The sequence below is a fragment of the Hevea brasiliensis genome, chromosome 18 (assembly GCF_030052815.1).
Source record: "Hevea brasiliensis isolate MT/VB/25A 57/8 chromosome 18, ASM3005281v1, whole genome shotgun sequence".
In the NCBI taxonomy this organism is placed as follows: Eukaryota; Viridiplantae; Streptophyta; class Magnoliopsida; order Malpighiales; family Euphorbiaceae; genus Hevea; species Hevea brasiliensis.
In genome coordinates this window covers 30,184,518-30,202,127 of record NC_079510.1, presented here as the reverse complement: position 1 = coordinate 30,202,127, position 17,610 = coordinate 30,184,518, and positions in this window count along the sequence as shown.

The following is a 17,610-nucleotide window of genomic DNA, read 5'->3' as shown; positions in this document are numbered from 1 at the left end:
TAGTTGTAGCACATGATGATTTCATGTCCAATGACCTAAAAAAGTTCTGTAGAGCTTTCATTAGGACTAGAACATATACTGACATTGTGGAAAACAATATCTATGAGTGTTTCAATGCCTTCATTGCAAATTGTAGATCAATGCCTCTAATTGATATGCTTGAAGATATCAAGTCTATGTTAATGGAAAGGATGCACAGAAATTTGACAATGATGACTAAAAGGGAGGATGTCCATTGTAGTAGGCCAAGAAAGAAGTTAGAGAATAGTAAGAAAATGACAACTCAGTGCACTTTAAAGCCTACAGTTGGTAATAGATTTAAGGTGTGTTTTAAGGAGGATAGATATGTTGTAGATTTGGTTGGGAAGAAATGTAGCTATTAGGAGTGGGACTTAACAGGTATTCCTTGTTCTCATTTATGTGCTTGTATCAATTACATGAGGGAAGACCTTGTTAAATGTGTTGATCAATGCTACTATAGAAGTACCTACCTTAAAGTTTACAAGAATGTTTTGAGATCATTAAATGGTCCCAATATGTGGCCTACTACTGATTGTTAGCCTATACAGCCACCACCTGTTCAAAAAATGCCAGGAGGTCCAAAGAAACAAAGGAAGGAGGATCCCAAAGAAACATTTGAAGTAGGAATTTCTAAACTATCCAAGGTTGGAGGGAAACAGAAATGTACCAACTGTAATGCATATGGACACAACAAAAGAGTCCTATAAAAATCCACATACAAGCACTATTACAAATATAAGTATGCCATTTTCCATACACTTGTTTTATATTGAAATTGGTATTTAGTTTTTCGAAATCTTATGAATTTTAGTAAATTACATTAACAGAAAATAAGAGGTAGGCCTTCACTTGAAGGCAATGCAGGAGTAACCCCATGAATAATGCAAGAAAAGATTTGCATATTTGTTTCTGAAATATGTTTTTGCAAAAACAAGTAAGGTATACAACTTAACAAATTTATATCAAGGCAATTCAGTAAACAAACTAGCCAACAAAATATCATTTCATTACATTAAATTAAAGAAATTCAACAAACCAAAAATTACAAGCCAATTTCTATTCTGCAGGTACAATTACCCAATTTCATTCTAATCAACTTACACATTCAAGCTAATATTAACAAAGCTTGTTTAGTATTATTATACATATACATAAGGACATAATACAACCTTAGAAACAAAGAAAAATAAAACAAAATCAAATTCCTCCTCTTTTGCATAGTAAACTCTTTTTTCAAATAAACTATTTCATTCTTTAAATTTTTTTTTGGTCTTTATCAATACTTCAACTCTACTATGCAAATCATTAATCAGTGTATCATTTTGATCACACTTTTCACTGAACTGCATTCAGTGATTTTGTTGTTAATCTCCTTCAACTCTGTAACTTTCTCCTTTACAACATTTCTTTGCCAAAGTAAATATGTCAGTAGCTCTTTCTCCCGACCATTGCAAGGAGGATCAAACCACTAGAAAAAAGAATAGTCATTCCCCTGAATTAATTGCCCATTAATATCAGCTATTAAAAACTTATAAAGGGTTGTTCCAACTAAAATATTCAAAATAAAAGTCATTAAAATTACCTCCCAAGCACCACATCTGAAAAATCTATGTTGGATTCCCCATTATCCAAGATGTATAAAGTGCAGCTCTCACCCCATGTCTAAAAAACACCATTGATTCACCTAAAACATCTTAGGTTTGTGAGGCTGAACCTTCAGCAGACATGGCAATTAGTAGATGAAAGATTGATTGCAAATACCACCAGCATGACTTGATTGAATTTTTTAAGGTTTTTTACTTGATTGAATGAGACACATATTCTTCTTTTAGGACCATCACTATTTTAGTAGAGGATTAATTAAGGATTCATAACAAGCTTTAGGACCACTGTTTTCATGAAAGAAAATGAAAACCATATAAAATACACACTTCATTGTAACAGTTAGCATGCAAACTGTGAATAGTAATAAACTACATACCTTTCCTTCTTGTCGATTAGAGCTTCCACCAACGCAAGAATCATGCGACCACTGTTTTAGTAGAGGAATAATTAAGGATTCAAAACAAGCTTTGGGTTAAAATGGCCTTTTATAGTGGGTTAATTTAGGATTAATTTGGAATTTCTGATGTGGCTTCTCCAGTGATGATATGGTATCTAATATAGAACTTCCATTAAGTATACTAACAGTTTATTGACGGTAAGGTCAATTTGAGATACTAATCAAACGTGAAGGTTTAATTGATGATTATGTAAACTTCATGTTTTAATTGTAAAAATTGTCAAACGTCAAGGTTTTTTTGGCAATTAACCCTTATATAAACCCTTAAACCTTGTTGTTTCCACACAATGTGGGATTCATATCCCACAACCCATTGCTTGGGAGTGCAGAATATCATTGATAAAAGAATGTGAAAGAAGAGGATCACTAGCTGCATGGAGGAGAGAGAGAATTTTTTCTGTGTTTGATTTTTTTTATTTTAAAATAAGACAATGTGGAAGTGCCATGTCAGATTACTATTGGAGCTTTTTGATTGAATTCTAATGGGAGGGGTTTTTGTGTGATAAAACTAAATTTTAGGTTTTTTTTAATAATAACATAAAGTTCAATGATGGAATTGAAATAGGGATCAGGATTTAAGGATCAGCAATAAAAATTATTCCTATACTTGTATAATATCTAATTTTACGTAGCATAAAAAACAATAGAAAGAAGAAAAATTGAAGGAATTTCTTGAAAACAATTGAGCCACTTATGTTTTATGGCACCAATTGATTCCATCAATTCCATATCATTTTCATGCTCTTTAAAATAAATTATAATATTTACAGCTTCAATTAAAAATAAATTCATCCCTCTATTTTAAAAAATTAATCCTTAAATATTATATTATTTACTAATGAGCCCTTATGTTTTACAAAGTGATCACTAAATTTATAATTATTTATGTATAAGCCTCTTATTTTTGCAAAATAATCCTTAAACATTAAAATTATTTATCAATAATCTCTTATATTTTTACAAATGGACACCTAAATATTATAATTATTTACAAATAAGCTCTTATATTTTTATAAATTAATACTTAAACATTATAATTATTTACGAATAAGCCCCTATATTTCTACAAATTTATCCCCAACTATTATAAATATTCATGAATAAGCCTTTATATTTTACAAATTGATCCCTTATATTTTAATTATTTATGAATCACCCCTTATATTTAACAAATTGATCCCTAAATATTCATCTCATATCGGTCTTTTATTCCCTTGATTAAATGTAATTAAATTATAATATTAAATATTTTATCATATCATATATATAATATAATATTTTATGCAAGTCTCGGCTTCTCCTTCAAATCCCTTCTTCTCAGCTCCTCTTGGTTCTCAGTCGACGATGCCACTTCAACACCATAGTCACATTGGCTTTCAGTTCCTGTTCCCAATTTCTCCTTCACCTTCAGCTTCCCTCACAGTTCACATTGACGCCATAGCCACAAAGCCTCATCTTCATCTTAATCTTCATGCTTTTAATCTCTCATTGACTCTCCAATCTCGATCTTGCTTCTCCACTCATTTTGATGTTCTAATTTAGATCCAAACTTTTCAGGAGAGGCTCTCAAGTCTCAATCATCACCTTGCGTAGGCTTATTCATAAATAATTATAATATTTAGGGATTAATTTGTAAAAATATATGGGGTTATTTGTAAATAATTGTAATATTTAGGGATCAATTTGTAAAATAAAATGGCTTATTCATAAGTAATTATAATATTTAGGGATGAATTTGTAAAATTATAAGGGCTTTTTAGTAAATAATTATAGTATTTAGGAATCATTTTGTAAAAATATATGAAGTTATTTGTAAATAATTATAATATTTTAGGGACCATTTTTTAAAATATAAGGGCTTATTCATAAATAATTATAATATTTATTGTTCAATGTGTAAAAATATAGGAAGTTATTCATAAATAGTTATAATATTTAGGCATAATTTTTAGAAATTTAGGGGTTTAGTTGTAAATAATTATAATATTTAGGGATAAATTTGTAAAAATAGGGACTTTTCATAAATAGTTGTAATATTTAAGAATTAATTTCTAAAATATAACGGCTAATTTATAAATAAATAAAATATTTAGAGATCAATTTATAAAAATATAGGGGCTTATTCATAAATAATTATAATATTTGGGTATCAATTTACAATACTATAGGGTCTCATTCATAAATAATTATATTATTTGGGTATCAATTTACAATACTATAGGGTCTCATTCATAAATAATTAATATTTCAGGTTTATTTTGTAAAAATATAGGGCTTATTCGTACATAATTATAAATTTAGAGATAATTTGTCAAAATATAAAGGACTATTAGTAAATAATTAAAAATTTAGGGACCAATTTGTAAAATATAAGGGTTTATTGGTAAATAATTATAATATTTAATGATCAATTTGTAAAAATATAGATATGAATTGTAAAAGAAAATATAAAATTTACATATAAGGACTAAAGTGTAGGTTTAACTAAATCATAGGAACTTGACTATTTCATATTAAAAATATAGTAAAGAGCATTTTTGTCATTTTTGCTAATAATAACAGGACAGTAAAGGTAAATCTAATTGTAATGACTAATTTATAATTTTATTAAAATGTTAGAAACTCAATATGTGAGTTTTAAAAATATAAGAACTAAAATGTAAGTGTCACTAAACATCAGAGCCTAATTGCAATTTACTAAAAAAATTTAAGATTGTAAATAGCCAGACTCGAACGTGGGTCTTGACACTCCTAAGAAAGGGATTACCACATATATATATTAGTGTACTAACTTAAATTATTAAATTATTTTTATATTTTCTATATATTGTGTATACATACTGTGAAGAGAGGGGGAGGATTGGCTTTACACAAATTGTCTTTCATTATTTATAATATTCACAATTATATTTTTTATTATTTAATTTATTTTATAATTTATATAAATTTAAAATTCTTAATACTTAAAATTTAATTGTCTATATAATTTTAGAGTTTTTATAAATCTAAAATTTTTAGTCCTATATATATTTAAATTCTATTTAATTGAATTTTTATTATAATATATTTTAAAATAAAAGTTTATAAAAATACCTTCATGATTTATATTATTTATAAAAATAGAAAAGTATTTTATTTATATAAATAATTTTTTTAATGAATTCTAATACATTTCTATCTCTATCTTATAATTTTTTGTGTAAAAATATTTTAATACAATTGCATTTGAATTTACCTTAATGAACAAGAAAATAAATTAATTTTGATCAACCAAACATATGAATTCTTTTATTAATATTTTTGAAGTTTTCTTTTAATTTAATTTCTAATAAGTTCATTTCAATAATATTTCATATACAATAAATTTATATTTTTTTAATTATAAATATATTTCTAAAATTTTTAATTGTTACATTAATATATAAGTTAGTTCTAATTAAAATTAAATTTATAAATCTTATGTAAATACTACTATATTTATTGATAAGCTCTTTCTGTGTGTGCGCGCGTGTAATGTATAATAAAATTATATGAATATAAAATTTTTAAATAGTATATAAACATATGAGAAAAAAAAAACTTAAATAGATAAATATATTATTTAAAAAATTAATAATTAACATAATATGTTAGGCTTGAGTTTAATTATAAAATTAATATAATTAATAGAATGATTAAAATTTATAATACTGATTTTTTTAAATGATACATTATTAAAAGTTTAAAAAATGCTAATGTATGTACATTTAAAAAAAATAATATTTTTTAATTTTTTAATATTATAATCTTATTCCAACATAGCAAATGGTGAATACATATAAAAAAAATTAAAAATCATATTTTAAATATAGAATTATTATTTTAATTAAATAAATTTATATTTAAATATAAACTTAAATTGATAATTTTAGTTTAAAAATAGCCTAATTTTTATATGAATATAAGTATTACATTATTTATCATTTTTTTTTATTTTGATTCAATAATTTTCTTTATTGAAATTTGACATTTATTTTTAGAAAAATAATTATAAAAATTTTAATTTAAAAATACATTATAAGTTAGTTGACAAAGTATTTTATTATAAATCGAATAATTGTCTATACATTTTCTAATATAATCATTCAAATTAAAAATAATAATATACCAAGGTCAATGTTTTTTATTCTATTAGCATTAATTTTTTATTTTTTATATAAAAAGAAAGTTGTAGTTATTAATTTTTTATTTATAAATAAATTATTAGTGTTAATATATTTATCAATCTTATTTTTAAAGTTTTTCTCCTTATCATAAGAAAAAATAAAACTATGTAAAATATTATATATCAAATAAAAATCAATAATGTTAATACTTATTGATCTGAGTGTCCATAGATAATTTTATTAAATAAAATTAAAAATAAAATCAGAAATGACTAGAAATTTAATAATATATGAAACTATACTAAATAGAATTTATTTTATTATTATATATATAAACATTTAAATGTTGTTAGAAAAAATTTAAATTTTCATGCTAATTGTATATGTTTTGTAAAAAAATTATATAATACTAAAAACTAATTAATTTTGATAAATTTATGCATTCATTATAGAAAAAATTTATTATGAAAATATATGAACTAACAAAATAATAAATAGTTAAATTTATATATTTATAAAACACTTATGATTATAAAATTATATTATAATAATAAATTTTTTATAATAAATTTTACCAAAATAATTTCTTATTTTTCTTGATATACTTTTATTTTCATTAACTTAATCTAAAAATAATAAGTTTACATACAATATATATGTCATAAAAAATGAAAAATTATTATATTATTATAATAATAATTAATATATTATAATAATAATATATTACATAAATATTGATAAAAAAATTATACATAATAATATTAAATTACGATATATATAATGAGTACAGAAAATGTGCAACGCACATTTAAAAATAACTAGTATACTATAAATTATATAATTTTTTTTTAATTTATAGTGCTATAAAATTAATATATCACAATTTATTTCTTCTATATAATATATAAATATGGGAAGGGAGGGGAACATTGAGATTGCCTAAAATACCCATTATAATTTATTAATATGATAATAAAAGACTCAATTTAAATGGATATTACAAATTAATTTGTTTAAATTTTTATTTTTTAAATTGATTTTAGAGTTTATATAAATTTAAAATTCATAATCCTACTTGTATTTAAATTCTACTTAATTAAATTTTTTATTATAATTTTACTAAATTTAATTAACTTTTAAAATCAATATATTTAAATAAAATAAAAATATCCTAAAATTATTTAATTAATAAAGAATATTATTAATTAAATAATTTTAATATTTTTAGCATAATTTCTGTAATAAGTGTCCTATTCTAATTTGAGTACTATATAACCTATTTCCATGTTTTAGTATACATTCAATATGTAAATAATTTTATAATAATCAATTAATTATAACAGTATCTTTTGGTAAAAACATATTTAAAATTTGGACGAATGAAAATTAAAATATATATATAATTAAATTTTTTATTGTAATTCTACTAAATTTAATTAACTTTTAAAAAATAATATATTTAAAAAAATAAGAATATTCTAAAATTATATATATAACCCTAATATGTTGCTGTTGGAAATAATTCTCTTTTCTTTTTTTTTTTTTTTTTTTTGGCTTCTTGCATGACCTCAAAGTTTGGTAGAAGTTTTAGTGCCTTATTTGAGATAAGTGGCATAATGTTTTTTATGTAATATTTAAGATGCAGGAAGTTCAATTCTATGATTGATTGATGATATTTTATGAATAATTGGTAAATTTCATGTTATGTTATTATTTATAATGATTTTTTAATTTAAAAATATTGCTATATTGAAATTGGATGTTTTAACCTAGTGATTATTTGAATATGCAAAAGATCTTATAATTATGTAGGTCCAAGCTTGCAGATCAACTTTAACAGAAGAACAATCATATAAATTGATAATACCTGTGGAGTATTTCTTCATGGGTTATGGATATTTTACATCTCGTCAAAGCTGTTCTTTCTTGAAAGCATAGATTTAAAGTCGAAGCCAATAAATACCTGTGTTTCTCTTTTAAGTTAAAAAGTATAGAATTTTATTACTCTCACTTAAATAATTTAAAATTACTTAATTTTTAGTTTTTTCTTTTTTTTTTTTTTGGTTAAGGGTGAATCAAGTTAGAGGAGTTATAAATAACAGAAAAAGTGTAAACGATGTAAGGAGATAACATGTATTCATTCTTTTATAGTCATATATCTGTATATATCTTCTAAAGAGGACTAAAATTTATTTATAATGACAATCAACTAATAATAGAAATGAAATCTCTTAAATTATGCTATATGCTTTCATATTTGATTTTTTGTGTGTGCGCATTATTCTTGATATAATTCAATTAATAGAATATTATAGGATGTCAAAAAAAAAATCTCAATATCTTAAAGCTTTTGTATATTTAGACTCGAACATTAGCAAAACAATTATTTAGATTCAATTTCATTTTTCGAAATCTAATTCTAATGAATCCATCATTTGGACATAGAGGACATCAATGAACAACAAGAAGATAAGAAAGGAAACTGAGGTAACACCAATGATTTGACACTAATTTTCATTTTCTTCTCCTATAGCCGTAAATCACCTCAAAATTTAATTAACTGTTTTGATTATATTTTAATTTGAATTTAATTAGCGTCTCTAAAAAAAATTATGTAATTTTTAACTATCATTTTTTAATCATTATCCTCAAATAATCATAACATAAAGGTAAAATTTATTATCAAAAATATATTTTCTAATAAGGTATAATTTTAAATTCTAAATTTTAACTCTTTCAATAATTTTATTATTTTTTAATTGGTATATTGTAGTTATCATATTTTTTAATTATTTTTTCTTATCAGTTTTACCTTCACTATATTTAATTATTATAATCATTTATTTATGTTAAAACATCTATCATTTAATTTTCATTGGATCATCCTGTTATTACGAAAACTTAATTAACAAATATAAAAGTATAATTAATGAGAAAATTTGTAAACTAATCAATTATTTTTAAATTTTTTAATTTATAATAAATAATAATTAAAATCTTATTTTAAATCCTATTAAAAAACTTATAATATCCTAACTTATAAATAATTTTATTAATAATAAATAATATTATGTAATTTAAAGAATTAGTGGTAGATTTTTTTTTTAAGTTTTTAGCTTGGTTAGCTTTTTTTTTTTTTTACAATTTTAGCTTAGTTTTATTTATTTTTTAACTCATAATCAAAATTGATTTAATTTAGTTAATATGACATAATTTTAACTGTTTTTTTTTTCAATCAATTGACATATTATATATTTTATTGTCGGTTTATTTTGATTTTCATCATTCATTTAAAATCTAGCTAATTTTCCAAAAATTAAAGAAGTAAATAAACTCAACTCAACAACTCAACTCAACTAAGCTTTTATCCCAAAAATTTGGGGTCGGCTATATGGATTCGCTTTTTCCACTCTGAACGATTTTGGGTTAAATCCTCAGAAATGTGTAATGCTTCTAAGTCATGTTGTACTACTCTCCTCCAAGTCAATTTAGGTCTACCCCTTTTTTTCTTTCTATCCTCTAACCTAATGTGCTTTACTTGTCTAACTGGAGCCTCCGTATGTCTACGCTTCACATGACCAAACCACCTCAATCTCCCTTCTCTCAACTTATCTTCAATTGGCACCACTCCTACCTTTTCTCTAATACTTTCATTACGGACTTTATCTAGTCTAGTATGGCCACTCATCCACCTTAACATTCTCATCTCTGCAACACTTATCTTAGATGCATACGACTCTTTCAAAGGCCCAACACTCACTACCATATAACATAGCCTATGGTATGGTCAGACGGTAAAATTTTCCTTTTAATTTATTGGGAATCTTACGATCACATAAAACTCCCGTGGCACGTCTCCACTTCAACCATCCGGCTTTAATCCTATGACTAACATCCTCCTCACATCCCCCATCTACTTGAAGGACTGAGCCTAGATATTTAAAGTGATTACTTTGGGACAGTACCACTCCATTCAAACTAACTCCTTCCCTATCACCAATTTGGCCTTCACTGAACTTGCAATGCATGTATTCTGTCTTCGTTCTACTTAACTTAAAACCCTTTGACTCTAGAGTACTTCTCCAAAGTTCTAGCTTCTTATTGACTCCTTCTTGTGTCTCATCTATCAGAATAATATCATCCGCAAATATCATGCACCAAGGAATACTCTCTTGTATATGTTTCATCAGTTCATCTAAAACTAATGTGAAAAGGTAAGGGCTTATGGCTGATCCTTGGTGTAATCCACTTGAGATCGAAAAATCTCTTGTGTCCCCTCCCACTGTGCGCACAATAGTAGTTGCTCCTTCATACATATCTTTCAATACTTGTATGTACCTAATAGATACCATCTTTTGTTCTAACACATTCCATAAGACCTCTCTTGGAACACTATCATAAGCTTTCTCCAAATCAATAAAAACCATGTGTAGATCTTTCTTCCCATCTCTATATTTCTCCATCAAGCTTCTAATGAGAAAGATCGCTTCCATAGTTGAACAACCGGGCATGAAACCAAATTGATTGAGAGAGATAGAAGTATCATGACGTAGTCGATGCTCCACAACTCTCTCCCACAACTTCATAGTATGACTCATGAGTTTAATTCCCCTATAGTTTGAGCAACTCTGTATGTCTCCCTTATTTTTAAAAATAGGTACTAAAATACTCTTCCTCCGTTCATCAGGCATTTTCTTTGAATTTAGAATCTTATTAAATAATTTAGTTAACCATGTCACTCCCATATCTCCCAAATACTTCCATACTTCAATTGGTATTTCATCGGGTCCATAGGCTTTACCCACTTTCATTCTCTTAAGTGCTTCCTTTACTTCTAAAGATCTAATCCTTCTAGTATAATTTACATTCTTTTCTATTGTTCTATAATCTATATTCACGCTATTTCCATTTTGACTATTATTAAAGAGATCCTTAAAATAATTTCTCCATCTTTCTTTAATGTCCTCATCTTTCACCAACACTTTTCCTTCTTTATCCTTAATGCACCTAACTTGATTGAGATCTTGACATTTCCTTTCTCTACTCCTTGCTAATCTATAAATATTTTTCTCCCCTTCTTTAGTTCCAAGTTTCTCATATAACTTTTCAAAGGCCTGTGCTCTTACTTGACTAATTGCCTCTTTTGCCTCTTTCTTTGCTATCTTGTACTGTTCATATGCCTCATTATTATCATATTTAGGTAATTTCTTATACCATTCCCTTTTTCCCTTCACTGCCTTTTGTACTTCCTCATTCCACCACCATCTCTCTTTTGAGGGTGATCCATGTCCTTTAGACTCTCCAAGTACTTTTCTAGCTACTTCTCTAATCTTTGATGCCATCTGTATCCACATATCATTGGCCTCCATATCTAGTTTCCATACTTCGGACTCGAGAAGCTCATTTTTGAACTTCACTTGCTTTACTCCTTTGAACTCCCACCACTTTGTTCGAGCTACACTATTTCTTCTGACCTTACTTGAATTGTTCCTAAACTTGACATCCAAAACCACCAACCTATGTTGACTTGTTAAAGCCTCTCCTGGAATGACCTTGCAATCCTTGCATAGAGCTCTATTTGTCTTCCTGGTTAAGAGGAAGTCGATTTGGCTTCTATGTTGCCCACTTTTGAAAGTCACCAAATGTGACTCTCTTTTTATAAAGTAGGTATTTGCTAGTATTAGGTCGTATGCCATAGCAAAATCCAGGATGCTTTTTCCCTCCTCATTTCGACTGCCAAAACCAAAACCTCCATGAACATTCTCATAACCTTGCCTATCACTTCCTACATGTCCATTCAAATCTCCACCAATGAAAACATTCTCTTCATTCGGTATGCTTTGCATTAAATCATCTATATCTTCCCAAAACCTTTGTTTAAAAAATTAAAGAAGTAAATACAATAAAAAAAAGTTAGAAAAATAATTTTTTTATTATTAGGACTAATTTAAATTGTTTAAAAGATTGTGAATAATAAAAAAAAATAAGAGTAGAAAATAGTATATATACTTAATAAGACAGATATTTCAAATCCTATTTAGGTAAAATAAAAGATATTATTAATAAATAAGAATATATCTTATTTACTTAAATATATATAATTAGAATATAATGAAAGTATGTTTTTAGATACTTGCATGTTTTTAATTATTATGATTTATTATAAGTTATAATTATATAAATTTTATGATGTTTAATAATTAAAATATAAAATATTTATAAAAGTCTAAATAATTGTTTATTAGATATAAAATATTTTTACATAATTATGTAAAATATATTTTTTTATTAATTTTATAATAGTTATTTATTAATAATATTAATAAGTATACAATGATTAAATTAATTATAATTTATATATTTATGTAAATAAAATAAAAATTAAATTAACACGAATTCGATGCAAGAATTTATTAGCAGTCATTCATCAACCCATCCAAAATATACACATATCTATCACTAGATTAAACGCCAAAGTACATTAGCACGCCAATAGAACATGCAATGGTTGAGAAAACAAGTAACGAATTTACCTAATTTTTAATGCCCATTAATTTGCAAATACAAATTACTAACCTAGTTTAACAGCGATTAACAAAATTAATTAAAAAATATATAATGCACCAATCTATATATATATATATATATAAATTTAATTTAACAGTTGATAAATTTATCTTGGTATGAGTTGGAACTCTTCATAATTAATATTAACAATTTGTTTGAAAATTTGTCTCATATTTTAGTTAACTGAATATTAATTGTGATCTTCTACTGATTTGTAGATAATATTAATATGACATCGTTTGGGAAATGAAGTGGGCAAAATGCCTATAAAATCAGTCAACTGCAACCATTATTAAACCAAACGTTTTGCTATAATTTGATGAAAACTATAGGGCAACATCATTTTTCATTGATTATTAATATCCAATGCCAACCAAAAAAAAAATCCAAAAGAAAGGCTCTTGCCCTGCAATAAGACAAGCAGAAACCAATCCCTTGCCTTTGAATACGCGAGTCGTTGTCTATAGATGGGGCCTCGGCACCAGACAAATGCCCATTCCAGATGAGGCACTAATGCTCTAAATGAAACTCTTCTCTAATACATTTAAGACATAGTTAGCTGATATGAAGTTAGCTTTGTGCTGCCACAAGGATGGGCTCAGCCGATTAAGAATTCAGTTCTTAATATATTTTATTTTGAGTTTGAATTCCATTAATTACTATTGAAGTTTCTTATGAATGGGCAATATGCAAATACTATTGTTAATATCAAGTGCTTTATAAATTCTCCTTGACTCACGAATGAATATCCGTCTACCCTTAAACTTTTCTTAAAAAAAAAGCTTTGTTCTGTGATTGAATTTCTTTTTTAATAATAATTATTCCCTTACCTATAACCAACCAAAATTGAAGTTGATTTGATTAGATATGACTGCTTCCTTCAGCCTGTTGTTATTTTCTGAGGCATAGGACCTTGTGAACAGTACAGAATTTCAAATTGGAAATTTCCACATTTTGGTCGTCTTACTTATTTGTCTTCTCTTGAAATTTTCTTTACTCATGGGCTTTTCATGAATTTCTAATCTTGTTAATTAATTCCCACATGTAATCCGGTGCCGGATAGAAAAAGGACACAACAAACCCCCCCCCCCCCCCCCCCCCCGCCCTCCTTTTTTTAAAAATAAGGTATCATTTGATCATTCACTATAAAATAGCATATATGGTGCTACGAGAGTCCATTTCAGCTACATTTTATAGTTTTCATATCTTAGAGAATCCACTAGCTCCAAGTCATTTTCTTCACAACGGAATATTTGGCGCTTATGCCAATTATTTTAAGGGAAATAAATGGATATAGAAGCTTCATTTTAAGAGGCAATTACATATTTTTTTAGTAAGAGATTAGGAGAATGGGTATTAGAACCTGAGTCTACTAGGTGATTAAATTATATGCCTTCAGCTACTAGATAAAGCTAGACAAAGTGAGGGAACTCCATATTTGAAAAGGCAATGATCTAAGTGAGATGAGTGGGACAAAAATTACTAAAAGGGAATAATATATTAAATAATTCTTATTTTATTCTTGTTTGCTAATGACTCCTTTAATTGAAAATTATAAAATTTGAAAGAAGGTGATTTTCATTTGAGGGACTGTAGGTTGGTGGTTATCAACTGTGCTAGGGATTGTATCTTAGCTAAGGGCATAATAAGGGAGGAAAATTAACCTACTAGGTAGCATGACCTCATAACAATTCTGTTTTTTCTTCTCCTCTCGATTGCGGATTTCATTCTAAGGCTAAGTCTTGGTGTTTTGTGCATGAGGGCTTCCTTTTGCCGCTCCTGGTAGAGGGAGGTGGGCCTCCCCCTCTCCAATCAATGGGTTTCCTTCCTCACTAGTAGGTAGTGTTGTAAATACTTTTTTTATGATAGTGATAACAAGTGGTGAGTGGTAAGGGTTTTCTTTACGTTGCCCTTGGGTTGTGATTCTATGTTTTTGATTGCCTATTTTGACTTTGTTTGGTTCATTCTTTGGTCTTGTTGTTGTAGGTTTGTGGCATATAAGGGAAGAATATTGCAAATTTGCTCAGTTTGGGAGGTCTAGAGCTTTCATCACTTGCATTGGTGTATATTTCTTTTCTCTGATTTGGCATGGAGTCAACTGTTTGGTGTGGCAATTCTCGGGGTGTGATATAGTAGATATCAGCCTAGAAGGTGTAAGTGGGACACCGAAGAAACCCATCGCCGATTTTTTATCTTGCTATGGTGCTGATGCAAAGCCTCAAGGGAGCCTGGCTCCTAGGCTTGGGGTTTCATCGACTACCTATTTTACTTGAAGCTGTTGGGAAAACTATGTAAATAGAGCTCCTTTGATCTTCATTGTATTTTTTTTTTTATGTCTTTTATGGCATCAAGAGTTGGGAGATCTACTATTTCTCTTCACTAAAATGGCTCTGGTGTCCTTTTAGGCTACTGATGAGAGTGGAAGGGGTAACGGTGACCTGGAAACTGCTTCTCTTGCCTGTCTGGTCAGGGGTTTGGGGTAGTAGACCTATTTGCATGTTAGGTTCCGTATTATGTTTGGTCCTAACCTTTGGTAGGCTTAGTTTGAGGAATTATATCTTTTTATTAGACTCTTCTATACTTAGGCTGTCACACCTTACCTCTATGTAAGGCATAACATGATCCTGTAGAATACTTAATGAACTACCCAACTTCACCTACCGATAACTCATTAAGTACCCTACAAGGGATTTTAAAACAATTTTCTTACATTTTGGAAGTGGTGAACATTTTGGTAGGAATTAAAACCATTTATTCAAAGTTTAAATACTAGTAAAAATTTTTGTCCATTTTAATTTTGCTGCAAATTTTATAAAAATTTTGACAGAGTTCCATTTGTATTTGGAGAAAACTGTTCTTCAAATACCTAAAAAAAACACTTCTAAAAAATTTCCACAACTCCCATCCTCCAATAAATCTCAATCAACTCAATTCAAATCACTTCAAAGTAATTCCACAATCCAAATCAAAATTTATCATTTCAAAATATTTAAAAACTCCATTCACAAGGCATAATATATGAAATTCACATGTACAGTTATTAATTTACAGAAGGAAATCCAAAAATAATATGATTACAATTTATTTACAATTGCTCAACTTACATTGATACATACAACATTACTATATTTACATCAAAATTAACTACAAGGGTATAAAATAATATCCGTACAAAAAGATCAGTGGAGGCCTCAATTCAATAGCAGCTCACTCTGCTGCTTTCTCCTTGCTCTTATCTCATGATAAAGAAAATAATCTATCGCTGAGTATAAAATACTCAGTGGTGCACAATAAAAATTTAAAATGCAATACATAAATCGTTCATTGATGAAACACAATTCGAATACTTCCCAATCACATTTCACAAATATCAAAGCTCATAATAACACCATTTAGTCAAATAATTTATTAAACACAGTGTTGCCAAAATCATATACACTTAAGCCATGACACAAAATTTCCGATCAATGCCGTGTTGTACACCACGACAAAGCAATCTACAACCCCATTAATCGAAATCAATGAGGGAGGTGGCTAGCTAGCTAATGAGTACTCATCCGATCTCAACCTCAACTGGCAAGCCAGAGAGGGAGGAAAATAAATGATCTCAACCCCATAAATGGAGGAGGAATAATGTGATACTGCCATGCTAAGTGTGAACATAAAATCAATTCAAAACAATTTATTCAAATAATTTATTGGAAATCTGGTAAATTTTCAAAGTCATATTCACAATCATAAATGGCAACACAATTCGTAATTAACTCAAGAAAAATCAATTTTTCAAGAATCATATATTTAAACAACAATTACTGTGCACAGACCTGACGTGAGTCGCCTCTAGGCCTTGACTCAGTCTCTTCGAGTTTCCAAGTCTTTTTCAGCCGAAACACACAGTTTCACAGTGTTTCAGTACCATAACTTAGCATAAATTCCAAAAATAAATTTTACTTCATTTTTACCTAGCTTTAATATGCTAATTTCGACGTTCTCGAAGTTTTTATGTTTTGGGTTACTATTCACTACACTATTCAAGTCAAATTGTTAACTTTTTAAGGCTTAATAGGTATGGGAACTCCAACTTCACTCACATACCACATTTTGGTCATTAAATTTGTTGGTTTTGGTCATTTTCTCAAAGCTTAAGTCCTTTTGGCAAAATTATCAAATTTTCAGTTTTGGTGTCCCTAATTGCACTGTTCCATTGGTCAATCTACTGTTGGAATTTGATAAAACTTCCTTCATAGAAAATGTTCCTTATTGTCTTAAGTTTATTCTCATTTTTGGTTCACCCCAATTGGAGTTTTGCAGCTCAAGTTATGGCCATCTAAACCAGGACTGCCAGGTTAGACACAACCCAGATTTTCTGGGCAAATTTTGGTGCTGGCAGTTTTGGGTCACCAAATTGGGGTGGCCAAATGGCTTGGTTTCTGGAAGAATTTGGACTTGTGTTCCTCATAAAAGTTTTAGATCTATATCCCATCTAACCACTGGTAAAATTTCAGGTCATTTGGATCTGCCTAGCTCAAGTTATGACCAAATGAACAAACACTGTTCATTTGGTCAGTTTGTACAGTGGCATACTGCACTTATCCAACTTTGGTCAATTTGTTCACTAGGTTTTAGTCACTTTTTGGGCATGTTGTGTCATTTTATGTCTATTTTCATCCCCAATTGGTGCCATATCAATTGGACTTGTAAAATTTCATTTTTGGTCCTTCAAAGTTGACTTGGTCATCTTGCGCCAAGACGACCATACACCCTCCGAATTTAACTTAATTTCCAACCATTCCCACACAACTCATTTGGTCACAA